We start from the raw sequence: 25,145 nt of genomic DNA, 5'->3' as shown, positions 1-25,145 counted from the left end.
AGATACTAAAATCACAAAGATTAACTACTTAGTATATTTTTAAAATATATTAATAAAAAAAATTTGATTGACTCACTAAATTCTAAAATTGGAACAAAGCGAATAACATGAATTACTAAATTACATAAAAGATACTATACATCACAATGAGTAGCAACTTAAATTATTTAAAAATTTATATTAATAAAAATTTGATTGACACTCCAAATGCTATTACTGCTATATAAATTGAGATAACGTAAATAATATATATTGGGCCCGTGCTGATACGGGCTATAGTATCTAAGTATATATATAAGCCAACAAGAAAAGGGCCATCACTGCAGTGTGAAATTGTACCAAACGCATTATTCTCTGGTACCATTGAGCCCTGAACTATCAGGGTATAAAAGCATTATACATTAGCCTATATAGAATGTACCATGGATATTTTAAATTGATAGCATTTTGTAGTCCTTTTTAATTGGCAGTTGAACACGTGGAATTATTTTATATTCACATATTGACCCATTAGCTACTATATACTCAAAAATGCGTTCCTTCCACTTTTTCCACTTTAAGAAATCTCAATTTGAAGATTGAAATTGTTGGGACACAAGTCACTTTGAAGGTTCAATTTCGCTTTACTGTACTTTCTGCTATTTGTATGAATTTTCTCCTCTTTTTATCTTCGAAATTTGTCGCTTCTTCAATCCAGAATCTGCTTGCTGCTAATCTACTAGCCGTACTTGTGTTTGTTTTTCTTTTTTATTGAAATTTTTTTACATGCATGTCTACAATTCTGCCTTATTGGGATTGACTGTTTCAAAATAAATACGTGCGTACACAAATTTGTATTTCTGATTTTGGTTGTGTAAATTAGTATGTATGGGGTGAAAGGAGACTTTTCTTGAATTTGTTTTTCTCTAAATGTGAGTGATCTTATAAATGACTTCCACTGTTACGATGTTGTTATAAATCAATGCACCTAACCTGCTTGGTGAATAGAAAACCTTTTGTGATGCACTATTTGATTCTTTAATTCTCATTATTTCAGTGTTTGATTAGTATTTTTTTATGTCTCAAAATCGTATTATTAATCTTCATATTATGTGAGGTGTGAACTGATGCTCATTGTGTATTATCCCGTCACCTGCTTCACCTATAATTTTCCTATTCAAAGGTAATATCAGAATTTTAGGAGCTAAATGTGTGCCTCATTTTAGCCTGTGGATATTAAGCACAAACCTGATTCTTACGACTCTCTAACTCTTACTGTCTGTATTATTGTGCAGCCACCGTTGCAATACACATGGCCCTAAGATCCAGGATCGACCAGATAACAACCGACACTCCTGATTGGACATGTAAGATCTAGATCGTTGACATCAGTTGAGAGAGAAATTATCTCTGATAATTGTTTTACTGCACAGAGGAATGCTATTCAAGCTGCCACAAACTTTGCACAAAGGAATAAGCTGTCGGCAACCATTAATCTGGTTGGCTTCACTTGATCTCTTTGATGTGCGAAGCTCGATGACATTCTTAGCCACCAACTCTTCAACAATTGCAGAGATGTAAGTATACACCACAAGAGACAACATGTTCGGTAACTTTGCTCCCGCTATTATCAAGAGCTTCAGAGAATTCCTTTTTGTGGTTCAGTTGGAAATTATTTTTTTGGAGTTTTATGCCCTTTAGAATTAGCTTTGTTTTGGTTTGTTGTACTTCCTCTAGGTTCATCAGATCTTTCTCAGCAACTGGGGTGATATCTTATTGTACGTTGCTTCATCTTCTAAGTCATGTGACACTGATTTCAAAAGGATAGTGAGAAAATCTGGAAACAATCTGAGTATGTTTCATGTTGTAGATTTATGAGTTATACTTCCCAGCATCACAAGTCATTCGTGATTTAGCCACTTCTATGGTGCGTTATGAATTATTTCCCGCAGGATGCTCTAAGCTCTCAAAAAGTTTGGCTATAAAAAACAATAAAAACGTGATAAATAATCAAACTTTCAGCTGTTGCCCAAGCTAAATTACAACAAATTATGAGGTAGTGATGTCCTTTCCATGAATTTTAGCCTTATTTGTAGAAAGCTATTTGGGTCGTTGACGTTTGAGGGAGTTTTTAGAAGGATAGAGTCCACATAAACAATGTTTGTGAACAGGTACTTGTTCTGCAGCAAATTAAGTACTACTCCCTCCCTACCTATTTATGTGGCATTGTTTAACTGGGCAATGAGTTAAATAAAAAATGAAAGACTTTTGAAACTTGTAGTCTAAAACAAGTTAAATTGACAATTTCTTTGGGACGGGCTAAAAGAAAATTGTGCAGCATAATTGGGATAATTAATATCAATATTGAAAATTAAAGAGTGAGAAATAGTTGATGTCATTTTTACCTGTCGAGATGTTCGGTTAAGTACTGTAAAAACAGATGCTTTGATAGCTTTCTTTTATCTCTTAAGCATCCACCAAAAGCTTAAAGTCATTTTATGCGAAAATTTGACACAAACATAGGTGAACCTACTTCTGGTTACTTTGTTATGCCCATTTTTTTGCATCCTTGCTTACAACCCTTGAGTTCTAAGTGCTTTCCGTTTTCTTTGGCGTGTATTGGAGATTAGATTTTTGGCAACATCTTTAACAGAGACATGGCTGGAGAGGTTGTCAAGGTTTTCTCTTTTTCTGTCTCTTTCATTTGTTGTTGTGGCAGTTTTTATCTATGAACTTCCGCCTTTTATATTTCAATTGTTTTTGTCCCTTATAATGCAGGTTTCGATCGACATATCCTTCATGAAAGCTTCAGTGGTGCTCTAAGACTGTTACATTCCAAACAGATTTGCCTTGCACTGCTTGTGGTATATGCACTTCCAGCGATTTGTTTAGTTTTTTTGTTCTTTTGGGTGTGTGTTTTGTCGGGGGGAGGGGGAGGGGGAGGGGGAGGGAAGGGTGCGGGAATCTAAATAGAAAATCAGTATGTCTTAAGTACTGTTATCCATACATGACCATTGAAGTACCTCTGAGTTATCAAAGTCTGTTATTCACGAGATCAAAGTCTGTTATTCCTGATAAAGAACAAGATATTAAATAAGTTACTGTTGGGTGTTGTGCGATAGCTTGGACAGGTGATATCTTGCGAATTCGTTTGTAAAAGTTTGTCTAGCCCCTTTTAACCTATAAAATTTGGTCAAAGTAATCCACACTTGCTAGCTCATATTAGCGAAACAAACTTCACTCTACTTGTTACTTACTGTAGTCCCTTCTTTCTCCCTCCATTGCCTCTTTTAGGTAGAACTGGTGTGCCTCCTGGTACTAAACCTGAAACTTGTAAGCGCTGCAAAGGTTCTGGTGTGATGAGTACCTCTTTGCTTATTTTCATTCTTTACTTTCAGCCACATGCATGCTTCTTTGTGTATAATGTTATTCCTTTTATCTTGTATTTTCTCTTTAGTCAATCTCTCAAACTCTCTCAAACTGGCACTTTCACCCTTCGAAAAACTTGTCCTTCATGCAAAGGAACAGGGAAAATTGTATCGGTATGACATCCTGTCTACAGAAAGCAGAATTGTTAGTTATGCATGCATATAACTGGTTTTGGTCAAAGTAAAAAGTAACTGGTGTTGATCTTTGCCTTTTTCTATGTGGGAAATGGTCATTGTACTTAGTTTGCTTTGTAAATAGGTATGGTTATTGTCCTAGACTTAAAAGATGTCATGAGCATCACAGAAGGAATCTTTAATTTCACTAACTTCATCCCAGTTGGGCAAGAATAATGTGTATATCCATTGCATATTCTTAGAAGTTTGTTTTGATCTCTCCCTTTTCTTCATGACTACTGGTGAATTGTTCTGTACTCGGATAAGAAAAGTTCCTAAAACCATGGCAAGAGAATATTGTGGGTAGCTTATAACATTCCATGTTTAAAGTAACTTAATTGTTTAGTTGGATAGACGTCTACTATTTTTAGTCTTACCTCATGTTAATAATAACTATATAATCATCACACTTCACATGCTTACAGTTTTACAATATCATATCTGATGGAAGTTTGTAGATGGCGTATTAATATTGCACGCCATCACTTGAGCATTGAGCGAGAAAGCGCTAGAATAACCCACGAAACAATCTGAGTTGAAATGTCTTCGCGTCCCCATTTTTTTTTGTAAATTAATATGTTGGGCCCGTGATATATATATATATATATATATATATATATAACGGTCACTTTACCCGCTTCTTGAGTACGTTTTAATTGGCTTTTACTACTCTTCTTTCAAAGAGAATGGAGTAATTTTTTTTTAGTTCGTTTAAAAACGAATGATCATTTTCTATTTTGATAGTACTTTAATTTAAATTTTCCACATTGCATGTTTAAGATTTCAAAATTAAAGAGTATTTTGATTTATTTGGCATAACTTTAATTTAATACCACAAAATTTGAAAGTCTTCTTCATCTTCTTGAACTTCATGTCAAGTCAAAATAATTCATTTTTTTAAATGGAGGGAGTAATATTTTTTTTTTTGTTAAAAATATTTGTTTTATTCTACTCTACATTTTTATTTATCCACATTTCTATTTTGAGATATCCAGCAATACTTAAATCGATAAATAATTTATCTATTTTATTCTTAGCATTAAATACAATTTATTATGTAATATATTTTTTAAAGCATTAAATTTATTATATTGAAAGAGTAATACAGTAAAATTATTCTTATCATTTATCATTTCTTAATTTCTTGTGTCAATTGAAAAGTGGACAAGTAAAAATAAACGGACGGAGTAATTGTATTCAAGAGAATTTTATTATTATGTTCTTGTAACAATATATCTATCATTAAATGACTACATAAAAATATATATACTCAAATTTTTATTTTAAAACATAGTCAATGAAACTAATTTGGTAAAATATGTTTCCAACAAATATTTTCTTAAGGGGTATGTCAAGTGAATAAGGGAAATTATTTTGAAATGGAGAGAGTACTACTACTTTTGTATCATTTTAAGTGACACACTCTCTTTTTTAATGTTACGACTCGACCCCGATCTAGTCGCAACGGGTATCTCAGGTCCTTTGAGGATCGGAGACCACCTCCTTTGCCTAGTCACCTGAGCACAAAGAATATAATAGCGGAAGCAACCCAAACTTAATGTGAAAGATAGGTAGATAACTCAATAAGAACTAAGAATCAATAAACAGTAACCACCCACACTTTTTTCACAAAATCCTCTAAACCTAAATACCAAGTTAGGTCAGGGCACGTCCTCGACCATTGCCAAAAAAGGAATCCAAAATGTAAAAAAAGTCGATGGAATTTTGATACTCATAAAGAAAGCAGTGAAATGTCTGGCCTTTCGGAAGATGGAGGCTTACCACTTCAACGCGGTCCAACCGATGAACCAGAATCATCTAACTCTGCACAAGGTAATAAAAAAAACCCCTAGAACTCTGCATCATGAAACGATGTAGCGTCTGAGGACGATTAGCGGGGTGAGCGCTAGCATATAAATCAAGAAAGGGATAAAATAATGCCATAATCAAATCAGTCCAAAACTATTCAAAAATCAAATGCACACATTCATATATACACATAAGATGCCGGGATAGGGAAAAAGATTTAAACATAAGATTTATAATTATTAACCTGGACTGTGTAGCTTTAACCTTCCTAAGGGCACCCACGAACTATATGGGTTCAGCTCCCCCTGTTGAAAGGTCCCAACGTGTGTTAGCCGCATGAACTAGGAAAATCCGAGGAAGGGCCAAAGCTACCGAGGCTCCAACCATTCCAAAATATATATATAACCCCATGTCGTCAAATGTGGTTTCCAGTGTCGATCTCACTGGGACCTCCACCTTCTACGGCAAGCTACACAACCTCCTTTAAGCCTAAATTAAAACCGTTCATACATTACCATCCATTAACCAAAGAGTCTTTTAATTCCGCATTTTCGCTGGTATCATCATACCAAATTAATTATGCTTGAAAGCCAATTCTATCATTCCATATCCAAACCATTTAAACCAATTTGACTCCCTAGTTTCAGTTTGAAACCAAATCATGTCCACTAAGGCCTTTCAAATCACTTTAATCTAAAATCTTGGCCACCAAGGCCTTTCAAACCGTTTTATGTTCTATTAAACTTTTATGCAATGTAAGCTAAGGTTCCAAAAATGATTTAACATATGTGTATTTCCATGTTCAAAATCAATTTCACAAGTTGGGTTGAGGTTAAAGTCAATTTCAAATCCTTAAAATCGTAAAATTTGGGGAAACTCATGTTTCTCTTTCAATTCCTATACCCATGCATTTATCCAATCCAAAAACCATAATTTAAAGCATGAATATCATAATCAAAACATGGAAAAATAGTTCATGAAACAACCATTCCTAATCCCTCAACCTATAATCAAATCCAATAATTAAACCACATGGATTATAGTTAAACACATGCTTTTGTACAAAATTAATTTAGGAAAGAGATACATGCCTAAAGACACCAAGAAATTTGAAGAGAAAATCACCAATTTGATCCCTAAGTGCTTAGTCCCTAGAAAGTCTAGCTTGTTCTTAACTTAGAAGTTTGAGAGGAGATAGTTGTGCTTATATTATGTTAAAAGATGACAATAAGGTCAAAGAAAGGGTCTTAAGTCATGGGAGGAGTGCAACAAAAGGAAAAGACTAATTTTCCCTTAATGAAAACGTATAGGAAAAACTAACGCCAATCACTACGGGTCAGGTAACGACTCATGGTCACTGGTCATGAGTCATCACCAAGACTCGTAGCCTAAGACCTGACCCCTGACCCCTTACTGTTATGATCACGAGTCACACCCTACAACTCGTGACCTCACCCTACGACTTGTAGGGGCTAAGTCGTGACCACAACAGAAACTATGGATATCTTTACTAATAGGACTACATGTGGCACTATACATTTCGTATAGAGGGATAATGACTCGTCACGTAAGTCGTTGCCTGGGTAGTGAGGGAAAAATTATCACGTCCCAAAATAATCCCTAGACGTGACTGGCTTCCGCTAATACCACTTGTCGGGAGAACCAATTTTCCATACATTCACATTATCTACAAACACACATATACAACTCCACACGCATGAAATAATCATTAACATAGAGTAATTATCCAACAGATACCACATAGAGATTTTTAAAAACGACAGTAGTTTAGATATCAAATCTCTAACCCCAAGTCCCACACTAAGTTTACGGAGCATCTAAATAGAGTTACATGAGTTCAACTTTCGAGCATGCAAACCCAATGGAAAGAAATGTAATCTAAAAGATCTAAAGCTGAATGACAACCTTCACGATTAATGGGAAGGCTCATCTCAGCAATGGAATTCAAGTGTAAGAACCGTCAGCCACTGGTCTCTCCCTCAGCAACGGTATCTGTAGACATGTAAGTAAGGAGTGAGCTATATATAAATGTAACCCAGTAAGATCATTGACTTGCTGCTTTAAGTACTCTTGGGACAAGTATTAGAAAATACAACAACACCAAGAACATAAAGTTATTACACATAGGAACTATATCATAATAAGGTACCTAATAAGGCCTAACAATCCTTTATCAAGAACCATATATCTCAATACAATTTCATACAGAGCACTTATCATAATTTGTAATTAAAGTTATTAGCCAGCACCAGAAGTTTCGGGCAACATACACAATGCGTCAAGTATATCAGGAGTATACACAATACTCAGAGGAGCATACACAATGTCCCATATCAAATCAACAAGCATACACAATGCTCAAGGAAAACATACACAATGTCGCATATCAAGTTAGCATGTATACACAATGTTCAAGGGAAGCATCATAATGCCCCAAAGGAATTAAGAAGCATACATAATGCCCCAATCTTACAGTACACAATCATATCACATCACAAAATAATTTATAAAGGGAGAATTAGTATTCTTAAACATACAATATATATGGCTGGCCTTGAAGACCGTCGATTTTTCCAAGCACATATTCGTCCCAACACATGGTATGGACAGATAAAAATATATTTTAAAATAATATTTAAAAAGCAAGCACTGAAAGCTTAAAGTCTCACTTACCTTGCTAATGACAAGTTTTCCAACCTTGCAACGGGTAGAATACCAATAAAACAACCCCGGATAGCTTTAATCTATGCAAAAATATCAATTAGAGACATACGGCCTTGTCGTACCAGTGGGTTTAACATAATATCAAGAAACAAGAATATTTGGTTTCATTAATTTTTATAAACCAAAAATTTTAAAACTCAATGCCACCGTACCTTACTGAAAACAACAAAATTATACCTTTGTTTCATTTTTTATACAACAAAGACACTTTGTCCATATTAACAAAAGTTAATAACAACCGTCATTCTCTTTTGAAGAACACCCATAATTGCACACTAAAGTCCACTTCTTTTTTCACTAATTTCTCAACATTAGTCACCCATTATCACTATGGTCAACCTTGTGTTCATATTTACAATATTCATTTTTATTCTATGTATGAATTACTTATGAATATGAATAAAGAATATCCTATGAATGGCCCCAGTTCAAGACCTTGTCTTTAAATAGTTAGCCTATTATTACTATTATTAGAGGCGAGTAAAGAAAAGAATCATGTTTATGCAATTACTTGTCATATTGATATATCATAGTACGTAACCACTAAACTCCTTCATGATTTGGTATTTCTCAACCTAATAACTAGTAAAAATATTCCAGATACATGGCAAGAACAAGGAAATTCTAGTATCTGAATTGCGAGATCTCAATCGTGTACTTCCTCATGTTGTGTGTTAATTCTCCATGAGTTCTCAAATTCAATTCCTTTCTCTCAAGAATAAGAAAAACTAACTGCTTTAATATTCTAGGGCTTCAACACTAAAATGCAACTTAAAATCTGAAAAGTAAATGGGTTTTGGCTTTTGGCTTGCTCACTTTAATTATATTAATTAATATTAATAATACTAGCTAAATTACTCATTTACCCTTCATTAAAATTCTGGACTATTACATTCTCCCCCACTTAAAATAACGTTCGTCCTTGAACGTGACAACCATATAAGAAACGTCAAATGGGTGAGAAAACCTAACTCGCTCGGACAAGTGAAAAATATGATGAACTATGAACAACCTAGGTAGCTTAAAAAATAAATTTAAAAATACACCAACAAATTCTTGAATAATAGAAAAACTACCAATAGTAATATTCTCAACTCATGCATCATGGACAGTAGCAATAAAATGCAAACGCCCATGATCAACTATTCAACTTGCCCTCACATAAAATATTATCCTTGAGTCACAAGGGTCATATCTTTCCACACTAAAGATGGTTTTTCAGGAAAATAGAAACATATGAGTTTAGGATAACAGTAAACCAAAGCATAATATAATATCAACCAGTCCATAGACATAATCACATTAAAGACAAACACAAGCAACACAAGTAGATCAACTATGGTGCCTCTGCGCCCAACAAATATCACACAATATTCATAAACTTTATCCACTGATAAAGTGTACCCCCCACTAAGTCATAACCATATATAGCACAATAAGAGTCTCAACTCTTCTTTCTAAGAGTAAAGTAATATATGGAGACAGAAATAAATACGTAGAACAAAGATCAATAAGGGAAATATCCCTCAAGATATTTAACAATATAATACCTGTGACTATAATATTAGATGCCCCGCTATCCTGTCTAGCCATATCAAAGAATCTCGGTGGTCCACCCCCTGTCTGAGCAACCTGCCAATTCTGTCCGTAAGCACCCTGTGGTGCAGTTCTAGCTGGCTGAGCTTGGACTTGAGCTCCTGCAATATTCCTTTGCACTTGAGTAGTAGCTTGACCAGTATTTGAATCTCCCTTAGGATAAAATTTAGTGATGTTCCCCAACTCACCACAAGTATAACAAGTACTATTTGATCCATAACAACTACCACTATGATTTCTACCATAATTAGAACACCATGGATGTTGACTTGATTGATAAGAACTGTTACCCTTCCTTTGTATCTATTGTTCACCCTGCCTAGCTGAATAACTCAAAGACTGCCCCACAAACTCTGATTGCGTAGGCCTAGAATGCCCATAATGAAAACTACCATTACCTTCAGATTGAGCACCACTAAACACACCTGAGTTACGTGCCTTTTTATTTTCTTGATTAATCCCTTCCATCTCATAATATGACTCAGAATGGAGAGTGGTATCAACCACCTTAGCATAGAATCCATTACACATATCTCGTATCACTGGACCACGATAACATGCCTCAAGTCCATCCACAAAGCGTCTTACTTTCTCCCTCTGATCTGTAACCAAAGATGGAACATATCTAGATAACGTAGTAAACTTAGCTTCATACTCAGTAACTGTCACAGATATCTTTCGTAGCTCTTTAAACTGGCATCTCATGTCATCTTGTTTGCTCAATAGAATAAATCTATCCATAAATATGGGAGAAAACTCTGACCAAGTGATCGGTGGTATCCCTGCTTGTCTAGCCCTTAAAACAGAAATCCACCATGCCTCGAGAGACCCTGAGAATAAAAAGGTAGTCAATTCTACACCACGAGTTTCATTTAATCCCAAAGTAGTCAGTATCTTTTCGCAACAGTCTATAAAATTTTGAGGCTCAATAGAAGATGGTGTAGCATCAAACTCTAAGGGGATTAAGATCCATAAAATTCTTAAGATCCTTGGGTTGTCCCATAGCTGTAACCGACTGATCAACTGGTTGAGGTGCCTGAGAAGTCGCAACATTCAACTGAACTTGTGCCTGTGTTGCGAAGTAGCCTAAGGACCTAGAGTTTAACCCTGATTAGGTACCAATGCCTCAAGTATATTCAACATTCTTACCACTACGTCTGCAGGTAATGTAACAGTAGGTGCAGTAACTGGCACTGCAGTTGGAGTATCCTGATCAACCTGGTCCTGTACTCGCTCAGGAGTTACAACTTGGGGCTGGCCCCCACTTTTAACTCCATGTTGAGGAATAGTCTGTGCCCTAGTTCGAGGCCTGGTTAGATGAGACCCAACTCGACCACCGCTATGAGTAGAATCCCATCCAGCACTACGTCCAGCAGGCATATTAGATCAATTACTGAAGGTAGAACCACGTTTCTTAACCATCTGCGAAACAATATTTAAAAGTTAGACTAAATTTAACTCAACGCACAAGTAATGAATGAAAAGGGGAAAACTTCCTAAATATTCCATAACTTCAAGTTCATAAGTATGGGCACCTATATATCCCTGAACAAGAATCTTCTAAACATTGCTCCATGATCCGGGACCTATAGCCTAGGTTGTGATATCAACTTTGTCACGTCTCAAAATAATCCTTAGACGTGACTAGCTCGCGCTAACACCAATTGTCGGGAGAAGCAATTTCCCATACATTCACACTGTCTACAAAAATAATATTTGAAAAGCAAGCACTTAAAGATTAAAGTCTCACTTACTTTTCTAATGACAAGTTTCCCAACCTTGCAATGGGTAGAATACCAATCAAACAATCCCGGATAGCTTTAATCTATGCAAAAATATCAATTAGAGACATACGAACTTGTCGTACCAGTGGGTATAACATAATATCAAGAAACAAGAATATTTGGTTTCATTAGTTTTTATAAACCAAAAATTTTAAAACTCAACGCCACCGTACCTTACTGAAAACAACAAAATTACACCTTTGTTTCATTTTTTTATACAACAAAGACACTTTTGTCTATATTAACAAAAGTAATAACAACCGTCATTCTCTTTTGAAGAACACCCATAACTGCATAGGAATGACCACTTCTTTTTTTCACTAATTTCTCAACACTAGTCACCCATTATCAATATGGTCAACCTTGTGTTCATATTTACAATTTTCATTTTCATTTTATGTATGAATTACTTATGAATATGATTAAAGAATATCCTATGAATGGCCCCAGTTCAAAACCTTGTCTTGAAATAGTTAGCCTATTATTACTATTATTATTGGCGAGTAAAGAAAAGAATCACATTTATGCAATTACTTGTCATATTGATATATCACATGGAAAAAATAAGGGAATTCTAGTACACGAACTGCGAGATCCCAATCGTGTACTTCCTCACGTTGTGCGTTAATTCTTCAAGTGTTCTCAAATTCAATTCCTTTCTCTCAAGAATAAGAAAAACTAACTGCTTTAATATTCTTGGGCTTCAACACTAAAATGCGGCTTAAAATCTGAAAAGTGAATGGGTTTTGGCTTTTGGCTTGCTCACTTTAATTATATTAATTAATATTAATAATATCGACTAAATTACTCATTTACCCTTAATAAAAGTCTGGGCTATTACAGAAATTAAGAAATTTCTAGAGGATAAAGCCTGGGGTATTACATTGACCCCTGGATCATTCGTCCCTGAATAAGAAGTCAAGGCACCCATTAACACGATAACAAGAAAGAATACACACATACCCCAAATGACAAATCAAAAAGGCCACAAGAAAGAGAATAAAAATCATACCTCAAGCATTTTCATCTAAAGCGGGAAATAGGAACGGATATTGGACTTCATGTCCTCTTCAGCTTCCTAAGCGGCTTCTTCCACCTTTTGATTCCTCTAGAGGACTTTCACCGAAGCTACATCCTTAGTCCTCAACCTACGGACTTTCCTATTCAATATATCCACCAGGACTTTCTTATAAGACAAGGAATATGAAATACCAACATCTTCCACAAAGACAACCAAAGAAGGATCACCCACACACTTCTTCACCATCGGCATATGGAAAATTAGATGCATGGAACCCAAACTAAAAGGAAAATATAATTCATAAGCAACATTCCCAACTCTTCGTAAAATCTAATACAGACTAATATAATGGGGATTGAGCTTCCCTTTCTTCCCAAACCCCATAACTTCTTTCACAGGAGAAACCTTCAAAAACACCCAATCGCAAACCTTAAACTCCAACTCCCTTTGCCTTACATCTACATAGGATTTTTGGTGACTTTAGGCAGTCTTAAGCCTCTCTCTAATTACTTTCACCTTCTCTATGGACTAATGAACCAAGTCAGGACTAAACAACCTAGTCTCACCAACCTCAAACCACCCAATAGGATACCTATACCTCCTACTATATAGAGCCTCAAAAGGAGCCATCTGGATACTTAAATGATAACTATTATTATATCCGAGCTTAATGAGAGGTAAGTGATCAACCCAACTACCTTCAAAATCAATCATACAAGCCCTTAGCATATCCTCGATAGTCTGAATAGCCTGTTCTGCTTATCCATCCATATGAGGGTAGAAAGCAATACTAAGGTTCACCTTAGTCCCTAAACCTCTCTGAAATGATTGCTAAAATTGGGAAGTAAATTGCGTACCTCAATCTAAAATGATGGAAATTGGTGCTCCATGCAGCTTGATAATCTCCTGGATAAACAACTTAGCATAATCCTCTCTAGAGTAGTTAGTCCTCACAAGAAAGAAACGAGTAGACTTAGTTATTTGATCCAAAATAACCCAATCAAATCATACTGACTGTGAGACTATGGAAGATCTGTAATGAAATCCACGTTGATCATCTTCCACTTTCACACAGGAAACTCTATCTCCTAAGACATGCCACTCTACCTTAAGTGCTCAGCCTTAACTTGCTGATAGACCAAACACTTAGCCACAAAGTTTTCCATATCTCTCTTCATATTTTTTCCACCAATAGAGTTCCTTGAAGTCATGGTACCTATTAGAAGAACTTGGATAAACTGTATACCTAGACTCGTAGTCCTAATCAAAATCCTTTCTTGTAGCCCATCAATATTAAGAACACACAACCTGCCATGGTACCTCAAGATATCATCTCTCCCAATCTCAAATACCATAACCTTTTGTTGACCCACATCTTCCTTAATCTGCTTATGTATAGGATTCGAAGCCTTCTTTTCCTTGACCTCGACACCAAGAGAAAACTTAACCTCTTCTTAAATAATTACACCTCCACCTTTGGATTCCAAAAGGTGTACTCCCAAGTTAGAAAACCGGTGAATATCCTTCACCAATCTTCTTTTATCCTCATCCACATGAGACACGATTCTTATGGAAAACCTACTAAGAGCATTAACAACAATATTAACTTTACCTAGATAGTAGTAAAGCTCATATCATAATCCTTGAGTAGTTCAACCCACTATCTCTGCCTGAGATTCAACTCCTTCTAAGTGAATAAATATTGTAAGCTCTTATGACCTGAATAGATGTCCACATGCACCCCATATAAATAATGATGGTAGATCTTCAAAGCAAAAACTATAACCGCTAACTCCATGTCATGAGTTGTATAATTCCTTTCATGAACCTTAAGCTGCCTAGAAGAATAGACCACAACCTTACCATGCTGCATCAAGACTCAATCCAGTCCCATGCGGGATGCATCATAATACATCACAAATCCATCAGTGCTGATACAAGCCAAATGGATATCATATCTTTTGGTTACATCATTCAAGGACAACACATAAATAATCTAGTTTTGGTCACTCTGAGGGCATAGGAGCATGCATGGGGAAACCATTTTGAGCATACAATAGAGCACTTCCATGTTTGAAAGATTACTCGGGTCTTCTGTTGATGCCTACTAAAGTATTCCAAGTGACGAAGAGCAATTGTGAAGGCTAAAAATGACACACATGAGCCATCCCACAAATGCATATTGGTTTTTGTGTTACACATGGGCTGTTCCACCAATGTATATTGGCCTTTATGTGTTGGGCTTGTTCCCATTTTATTCCACTTGGTTTATGGACCACCTTTGGGCCCATTGTAATATCTTAACTTAAGACTTTAAATAGATAACCCTAGGTCATTCTCTTTCTTAGCTTGTTTTAACTATTGAATGAATATTGCTCTTGAAAGAGTGTATGGTGAACTTGCATTTAATGTTTGTTTAAAAATGGGGGTTTTGAGGGTATTGAATCCCCTTTGGTCCACGTAGAGATTAGGTTTTTGATTTTATTGGAATTAAGGGTTCTCGGATTTGAAACATCCATTATTCTTAATTTCTTAATAGTTTCTTATGTCAATCTTCTATCCCTTATCTTGAATCTATCATTCTTAGTTTCCTTAGTCTATTTTATGTCTTAGTATCTTGATCCATATTATTTAGTATCAGAGCTGATCTTGATTCGTTCCTACAAAGTCAATCTTGGGTTTGTTATCTTGAAAATCTACTTAAAAAAGATGAAGTGTCAAAATTGAAAATCCAAAAAAAGTACTATTCCTATTTTACCCCTAGGCTGAAACTTTAAGTCTTAGATTTTTGTGTCTTTTTATGTTTCTAGTGTTAGATCCTTGTTTCCTATCACTATTAGAGTCTAGATCTCAAATTTGAGCTTATTTCGGGTTGATTTAAGTCATTTACCATTGTTGAGCTTAAGTTGAGAAAACTTGAAGGTGGGATTCTAAAATTTGGAAGGTTGTTGTTGTAATTTTGGGTTTGACCGTGTGTTGTTTTTGTTTGGGAGTTCAGCATGAGCTTGGATCTCGAATTTCATCCAATTTCGAGGTCATTTGCTTAAGGATCAATTTTGAATGTTCTTGGTGATCTTCATAATCTTCATATATTGTTGAAGAAGAACATTCAAAAAGTGAGTATTTGATCCAAAAGGGAGGTAAGAAAAGGTCTAGTACTTGTTTATTCCAAAGAATATTCCAAGTTTTCAAAAGAAAGAAAAGAATCAAAAAGCATCAAAAGGGAATATTCTCAAGAAAAAGACAAATGAGAGTACAAAGAAGGGGACCACAAGAAATTCAAACTCCCTTGAGCTTGAAAGAACAATTGAAGGGTCCAATTCCTTGTATTTTTTCATCCATATCCGCCTACAACACCTCCAATATGAAGAATGATTGAAATACAAATTGGAATCAAGTGATGAACAAGTCATCAACCAACCTAATCGCTACTTTGAGGCAGCCACGTCAATTGAACCTGTCCAATTACCTTAAGCTCAAATTTAGATTCTTAGTTTCTTTTCTTTGATTCTTATGTTTCTTTTCTTGATTATATTGCTAATTAACCACTTGTAATCACCTACTTAGTTGCAAATTAGTTTTTGAATCCATTTCTTTTGTTGTTTTCTTTCTTTGTCTGCTTTTATTATTTTTAATTTGTCATAGCTTCTTGGCTCAAGTGTGTACGAGATTTCTTTGAGTTGCTCAAACAAAAATCCATTTCGTACAAAAGTATATATCATTCCTCAACTTCTCACCAGAGTATAAACCAACATTCAATACTTGTAAATCCAAGTATGAGGCAAGCCGGGTGTGTAGAGTTGTGAGGCTATTTCCTTGAGCTAACGTGTTTGTTGTTTTTGTTAGTGTCTTTTCTTAGGTTCCATAGACAATAATTATACTAATACTATATTGGCCTCTCTTAAAGGTCTCAACTAAAACTTTAAAAGGCTACACATGGAGATGATGTCAATCAAAAGAGGTATGTCTACTATGAATGGTAGGTTGGATCACATGGAAGGTCAAAGGAACTCCAACAATTCCACTCCTCAAAACTACTATGCTTCCTCAAGTGGACATGCTCAAAACACTTCCACTACCATTACCCCAAAAACCTTCTACCAAATGTTTAACCCACCAAGGCCGTCACAAAATCTCACCACCCAAACTACCACTTATCCTCAAAGCCTAAATACCATTGGACCACTTCATCCTCAAATTAATCAAATCCAACAAGAATAACTTGGAAGCCAAATGCCCCAATCTACACCAAAACCGATTCCTCCATTCCATGATCCACTTAACCAAATGCCTCAACCTCTACCAAATCCAATTCCACCTTTCCAAGCTTCACCTAACCAAAACCAACCCATCTATGTAGAAGAAGACGGTAGGGAAAAATAATAAGAGGATTATGGAGCATATGGTGATGCCGACATGAGTGGTAGACCATAAAACATGGAGAAGCCCATAGACTACACTGCACAGATTCAATATTCCCCAATACATGAATCTAACTTAATGATCCTAGGAGGTAATGATGAGTAATTGGAGTTAGATTAGAGTCTCTCTTGTTCATTGAGGCACATAGTGTGAGAGCCTTTGAAGAAGGAGGAAAAATCTTTGTAATACAAGGCTTAGGATGATGGAGAGTATATGTTCCTTGGCCATTGATGGGGAGAAAGGATTTATACCATATCTTTTATCCTTGTTAACCTCATAGAACTTTCTACACAAAGGCACCACAATCCTTACAAACTACAACGGAACAATGAGGATGAATCAATAGAAGTCACCAAGCAATATATTGTTGATCTAGAGTGGGAAAGTATCAAGACAAATGTTATGTGATATAATGCCCTTGTGATATAATATGTTGCTTGGTAAGCCATGGAAAGATGCAAGGTTGGTTCAATACCGAGAGAAGTCCAACAAATATGTACTTGTATTTAGAGGACAAAAATACTTTCTTGAGCCAATGACAACCAAATAAGTGAGAAAGGAATGTAAGATCATGAGAGAATTCCGGGAAGTAGTAAATAAGGAGAAAGTTGAGAAGAGGGAAAGGTAACTAACCCTTGAATAAGGGAAGAACAACACAACTCAAGAACAATAAGAGATGACTACAATTGATGAGTCAAGTGGTTTCTTGAAAAGTATGGATAGGGAATACCTAGTTGTGGGACTTGTCAACACAAATTCCTTGTTACCCACTAACCATGATGCTAGAATTGTACCTAGTATTAACCTTTTTCTTGTGCAGTTTCAAGAATATATACTTCCAAAGGAGGATCCAAGAAGAGTTCTTTACGAATGCTTGCTTGGTGATCTAACAGAGTTCTTGGCTAAGAATTCCAAATTTGTGAAGAGTGATGAAGAGATGATTCAAGGGAGAGATCTTGACAAGCTTCCTTATGATGAGAGATTTCCAAAAGAGTAAGTGAGCTCCCTTGACACACACCAAGGTGTTGACCATACCTCATGTGAGCTACAAGGTAACAATGCTATCTCCTATAAACTTAGAATATTATGACGTGTCTAGTAGTATCCAAGTGGATATTGTTGGTGGTTTGCTTAGAGAAGAATTGCATGAGTCTTTTCTTTGTGATACTCTTGGTATTGCTAGGTTTCAAGAAGATCAAATTCTTGTTGTAAGTAAGTAAGCACTAGTTGATTCTATAGATGACTAAATTGATTCTTCTCGTGAGATCAATTTGTATCCACCTAGTGCTAGAACTTGTAACTTAAATGAGGTCCCATTTACAAGTGATGAGAGTATTCACACACTAATTGACTCTTGTGAAAACCAACGTGAGTCTATGTTGGTATGTGAGTTGCCAACAACTAGTCAAAGTGTGAATAATGATCAAATTACTCATTAATGTAGTTCACTACTTGAGCATGTGTATGGTGTGCTTGATGAGTCTCAATTTAGTGATGATATTAATAAAGTTGATCATGAGAATGGAGATGATTCTTTGGGCATATTGTGTGATAACATTCTTATTTTTGCTCATAGAAATCATGAAAATAAAAATAGTGTGAAGAATGACATATATTTTTGAGAGTGAACTTGTAGGCTTTAACTCCTTTCCTTTGAATAGTAATCCTCTCTCAAAGAAAAATATCTTGTGTGAAATTAGTGATATCACTCCTTGCATGACATCTAGTGATATGCAATGTTATGTGTGTAAAAGAAAAGGTGGTATGTTTAAGATTCACTTGTTATCCTATTTCTTGAAATCCATTAATAATATGGGGTAGAGTGAAGATTATGTTAACCATCCAATTCTTGATAGTGATCTCCTACTTTTGGAAAAGAATGATCAATTGGGTGATGATGACCTTAATTTGCTTGAATGTTTAGGAAACCCAATTAGTGATATTCTTGTGAAAATGTCTTTGGTTGTGATCCCTTTGATACTCATGGTGGTTTGTGTCTACTTGAGGATTTCTCCTTTGAAAGAGAAGGTGATATTTTCTTAGAAACTTCTTCAACTTTTTTTTGTATGTTTTCTAGGTTGAGCATACTCATGGTGATGAACTTGAAACTAGTGAGTACATGCTTAAGGACACTATAATTGAAGTTGACTTACGTGACTCACACCTTTCTCTACCCTCTTTTTTCTCATAATATTTCTAATGTAGTATAAAGGGTATGCCTGATTTTGGAAATGACACCATAGGGGAAAGAAAGTATAGCCTTAACCTATGTCCTTAGCTACTTCTTCCATTTGACCCCAGTGACCTATTGGGATGAAGAAGTCGCTACATATCCAACTTAATGCTTGGTCAAGACGAGAAACAAGGGTGGATTATGAATGTTGGTATCCTTCCGTATGATGGAAAGTCTTTCTTGGGGATCTATAGTCCACTTGATAGACCCAATTCACGCATGGGAGGTAATTCCAACAAAGATAAGTGTTCACTACTTGTAGGTCAAGGAGAGAGTTCCTTCGTGAAGACACTTTAGATGAATTCCATTTATGTAATACCCTTCTTTATGACCTTGTTGTGCCGAAAGACCCCTTTCTCAAATGTGGTTTCATGATCGAGGACCCTAGGGCAATCGTGTCATTGCCTCTTTGGGGTATTACTTATATACTTGCATCCATATTTGACACACTTGAGCTTAAGTTGTGTGGACCACAACTTGTGGATGCCAAGTTGAATTCTTATTTGTGGAAGAGTTCAAGGATGTTAAAGACTTCTTGTCACCTTCATAGGGTAGGAAAATTTGAAGTATCTTATGGGACTCTTGGGAACATGCTTAACTTCATTAATACAGGAAAACAAAATTCTTAGGAGAACTACTTGTTTTAGACTGGTTTGTTGCATAGTAGATTCTCTATTCTCCCTAAGAGCATGATTACACTGATGAAATTTCTTCTCTTGGGAAGTTATTTGAAAAGAAGAGGTTCTATGTGGTTGCAATATCTCTTTCTCCCTTTGTGTGTTCTTACTTGTGAATACGTCTTTGATGAGAATAATGTCCTTAGTACCTTTCTCTAATACCTTTATGCATATGATGTTGTTCAAAATCATGTTGAATCGACATCTTATGTTGGCATAAATTGCTTAGAAAGGAAATTCTTGGTGTACCTAAATGGTTTGGCTCCATCCTTGGGTGAATTGTGTGCTAAAACTCTTGAGGCCAATCATATCTTTTTATATAATAGCACCTTGGAGGAGAATTCTATGTTAGATTCCTTTTTATGCTACCTCTTTGCTTATGATGATGTCTATGCTAGTCTTGGACTTACTTTATTTGGAGGTAGGAAGTTTATTGAATGGTCTAGTTGGTTGAGTAATGATGCTACAAGGATTACTCATGTCCTTTACCCCGTAAAACCTTTGTGGATGTATGAACCAGTGGTGCCACTACTCTTGGTGTGGTCTACTAAAGAGATGATGAAGCAATTGTGTCTTATGGCTCTTAAGAGAAAGGTATTCTTACCTCTGTAGATTGTTGATGCCGTTATGACCTTTGTAGTTTTGTTATCTCTTGGTGATTTTCATAGCTATTCCCTTTGTGACATTTTTACTAAGCTTTTCATGATTAAAACAAAGGATTCGTGGTTATATTTCAAGTGTGTACCACCTTGGCATGATGATGTTATTTATTGTACTAACCCTAACCCTTATGCCATGAGAATGTTTTGCTTGTTTGTCCTTTCTTTGGTATTGCAAGGTTTGGATTTGAGGTCGAATCCTTTTCAAGAAGAGGAGGATAATACTAGCTAAATAACCATCATAAATTTTGCTGACACCATTCGAGGCCATCATATGAAGAATTCGGTTTTGGTCATATTGAGGGCATAAGAGCATGCATGGGGAAACCATTTTGAGCATACAATAGAGCAATTCCATGTTTGGAAGATTGCTTGGGACTTGCGTTGATTCCTACTAAAGGATTCCAAGTGATGAATAATGATTGTGAAGGACAAAAATGACACACATGGGCCATCCTACGAATGTATATTGGTCCTGGTGTCACACATTGGCTGTCCTACCAATGCATATTGGCCTTTGTGTGTTGGGCTTGTTCCCATTTTATTCCACTTTATTTATGGGCCACTTTTGGGACCATTGTAATAGTTTAGCTTAAGACTTTAAATAGATAACCCTAGGTCATTCTCTTCCTTAGCTTGTTTTGACTATTGAATGAATATTGCTCTTGAAAAAGTGTATGGTGAACTTGTATTGAATGTTTGTTTAGAAACAGGGGGGTTTTGAGGGTATTGAATCCCTCTTGGTCCACGTAGAGATTAGGTGTTTGATTCTACTGGAATTAAGGGTTCTCAAATTTGAAACATCCATTGTTCTTAATTTCTTAATAGTTTCTTATGTCAATCTTCTACCTCTTATCTTGCATCCATCATTCTTAGTTTCCTTAGTCTATTTCATGTCTTAGTATCTCGATCCGTATCAAGTACCCCCGGGCAGGGTCAGAACTGGTATAGAAGTCAACTTATCCTTCAACTTCTGAAAACTACCCTCACAAAGATTGGACCACAAAAACTTAACCTTTTTCTGGGTCAACTTTGTCAACAGAGCAGTAATTGATGAGAAACTCTCAACAAACCTCCTATAATACCCAGCCAAGCCCAAGAAGCTTTGAATGCCGATTGGAGTCGTGGGTCTAGGCCATTTATTAACTGCCTCAACCTTCTGTGGATCCATCTTGGTCCCTTCACTAGAAACAACATGCCCAAGAAAGGTCACAACATTCAGCCAAAACACACACTTAGAAAATTTAGCATACAACCTTTGATCCTTAAAAATCTGCAACATAATTCGGAGGTGATTGTCATGATCTTTCTCACTCTTAGAATATACCAAGATTTCATCAATAAACACTATCACAAATAGTTCCAAAAAGTATCTAAACATTTGGTTCATATGATTCATAAAAGCATCCAGAGCATTAATCAGTCCAAATGACATAACCAAGAATTCATAATGACCATATTGGGTTCGGAAAACAGTCTTGAATATATCAATTTCCCGAATTTTCAACTGATGATAACCCAAATGAAGGCTAATCTTAGAAAAGTATCTAGCACCCTGAAGTTGGTCGAAAAGATCATCAATCCTAGGAAGAGGGTACTTATTCTTCACAGTTACCTTATTCAATTGCCGATAATATATATAATCCAAGGAGACCCATCTTTCTTACACACGAAAAACATGGGAGCACCACACAGGAAACACTAGGTCGAATGAAGCCCTTATCAAGGAGATCCTTTAACTGCTCCTTTAGCTCTTTTAATTCAATCAGAGCCATTCTATAATGAGGGATAGAGAGAGGACGCGTATCCGATAAAAACTCAAACCCAAAGTCTATTTTCCTATAGGGGGAATGCCAGGAAGATCATCAGGAAGCACTTTAGGAAACTCATTGACAACAGGGACAGATTGCAAAGAGGGCCCCTCAGAACTAGAATCTTTAACCCAAACCAGGTGATAACCCCTTAGAGATCAACTTTTGGGGTCTAAGATAAGAGATAAACCTCCCTTTAGATACTAAGGAACTTTCTCTCATTTAATTACCAGTTCATTAGGAAATTGAAAACTGACCTTTTTGATCCTATAATCTAGAGAAGCTAGCACAAATGAAGCCAATCCATCCCCAAGATTACATCAAAATCTACCATATCATGCTTTACCAAATTCACTAATGTATCCCTATGAAAGATAGACACCATACAACTCCTGTAGATCCTTCTAGCAACTACAGAATCACCCACCAGAGTAGACACAAAAAAGGGGTCAATGCACACCACATAAGGGGTCACATAAGAAAGGGTAGACCCCAAATCAAACAAAAAATACATATCTCAAGAGAAAAGTTGTAACGTATCGGTAACAACATCAGGAGAGGCCTCAGAATCCTGATGGGTAGCAAGATCATAGAGATGGTTTCGGCCAGTGACGATATCGAAAATAACACCCTTTGGTGCAAAAGCCGAAGAGGTGGCAACCAAAACTTTATTAACCCCAGTGGCTACCTTTGTCGCAGAACAGTCTCGCCGCATGTGACCAAGCTAAACACAATTTAAGAACCAATTTCTCCCCTCATCATAATAACCCCAGTGAAGTTGACTGCAAATTCAGCAAGGAGGATATGATGGGGCTAACTGGGCTCCGCTAGCCTGAGACTGGGCACCCTGTGCCTTTGGACTATTGGTCACCTGAAAATGATGATCACCGTATGTCTTGGGATAAAAAGCGCTAGTCGAAGAATATAAACCAAAATTTCCCCAAGTCTTCTTCTTGCTCCATTATCTACCATTTTGCTCCTCTAGCTTGTTGACCTCCCCCCTACTCTAAATACCTGAACTTCTTATTCTGCATCTCCCCTATGTCCATTCATTTCTTCTTTTCATCCTTTATCCACTGTATATAAACTACAAGCCTGGAGATATCCATGTCATTGTTCAACATAGCATCCTTACATTCCAATAATAAGTCATGGGATAACCCAAAAGCAAATTTTCTCATCTTCTCCCTTATAGAAGACACCAATTCTAGAGCATAATAAGACAACTATTCAAATTTCAAAGCATACTCCTTTACACTCATCTTCCCTTGGTTCAGATTCACAAACTCGTCTACCTTCAGTTCTCTCAATTCCTGAGGAAAGAAAAAATTGAGAAAGGCACCTGAGAACTTTTCCCACCAGGTCGGCTCAACATCATCACCTCTCAACTTCCCCCACTCCTCATACTATTGATAAGCTACATCCTTCAACTGATATTCAACAAACTCTACACCCTCAGAATCAGTAGCATGCATCACCCTGAATATATTCTCTATTTCATTAACAAACTCTTAAGGATCCTCATCAACCTTAGAGCCTATGAAATTTGTGGCATTTAACGTCATGAACTGGCTAACTCGAGTGACCTCAGAAGAAGGAGAAATAGTACCAACACGGTCAGACTGACGAGACTGAGATATAACTAACTGGGTAGGCAAATGAATGGACCAACAGAACTCTACATTAAAAATGCCACCTTGAGGCATCAGGGCATGCACATCATCATCCTGAGAAGCCCAAGGAGGACTAGTAGAAACTAGCGGAACTCTACATGAGGTAGTAAAATCAGGAGCAAGGACCCTAGATCGTGTCTGCACTTCAAACACAGGGCGAGTCCCCTCCACAGTGTCCTAAGGAAGGGCAGAGGTCCCAGAAGAGTTTCTACGAGCATCAGATCTTCGGGGAGGCATGATTTGAATTGTGAGAAAATCAAAAATTAGAGGAATTTCAAGACACCATAATCTATAGCCCAAAATAAAATATAAGAAAAGGAAATATTCCTAAATGCCTCATAGTCTCTCCCTTATAGTGTGACGCACTATACACCTATAAAAAGGGACTCTACTTGACACGGCTTTGCGGATACCTAATGACCCTGAACCTATGCTCTGATACCAAGTTTGTCACGACCGTACCCCGGGCCTAGTCATGACAGGTATCTCAAGCCCACCAAAGGCCAGAGGCTACGTTCTTTTCCGAGTCAATTGAGTACAATGGATATAATAGCGGAAGCAACCCGGACATAATGTGAAAAATAGATAGGTAACTTAATATGAACTAAGAATCAAGAAACAGTAACCACCCACTACTACAGGAACTTTCATCCCTCAAATTTAAAGATGATAAAATACCAAAAGTCTCGAACAGGTGAGGATACTGGGCCCACATCTCGCTCTCCATCTCCCATGTGTCCTCCTTCACTGGGCGGTACCTCTACTAAATCTTAACTACAAGAATTTCCCTAGCATGCAACCACCTTAAATTACTCGTCAAAATAAGCACAGGCTCCTCAACAAAGGCCAAATGCTCATATAGCTTGACTGAATCCTATTTATGCACATGGGACGAATTAGGAAGACTGGATGAAAAATAGTAAAATCTGGAGGTAAAGCTAGCTCATAAGCTACCTCACCAATTGCATAGAGAATCTTAAAAGGACCAATATATCGAAGATTGAGCTTGCCCTATCTCCCAAATCTCATTACGCCCTTTATGGGCAATACACGGAGGAATACACGGTCATTAACTCTAAATCTCAAGGCATGAAGCCTACGATCTGGATAGGCCTTCTGCCTACTCTGGGCTGT

At 36.5% G+C, this 25,145-nt stretch overlaps 1 long non-coding RNA gene across 5 annotated transcripts; it reads left to right on the top strand.

The window, feature by feature from the left end:
* The first annotated feature begins 436 nt into the window (after positions 1-436).
* Positions 437-3,805, top strand: LOC107848564. 5 transcript variants are annotated; one of them, XR_001668093.2, is made up of 4 exons: positions 502-644; positions 1,275-1,556; positions 2,610-2,657; positions 2,758-3,805. It is a non-coding gene; the product is annotated as an uncharacterized LOC107848564 (long non-coding RNA). The 5 variants fall into 5 exon arrangements; XR_007047284.1 differs by lacking the exon at positions 502-644 and adding an exon at positions 660-911; XR_007047283.1 differs by lacking the exon at positions 502-644 and adding an exon at positions 944-1,162.
* Positions 3,806-25,145: the final 21,340 nt, after the last annotated feature.

The sequence above is a fragment of the Capsicum annuum genome, chromosome 11, assembly GCF_002878395.1.
Source record: "Capsicum annuum cultivar UCD-10X-F1 chromosome 11, UCD10Xv1.1, whole genome shotgun sequence".
In the NCBI taxonomy this organism is placed as follows: Eukaryota; Viridiplantae; Streptophyta; class Magnoliopsida; order Solanales; family Solanaceae; genus Capsicum; species Capsicum annuum.
The sequence above is the reverse complement of the archived record's forward strand: the minus strand, read 5'-3'. Positions and strand labels throughout refer to the sequence as shown.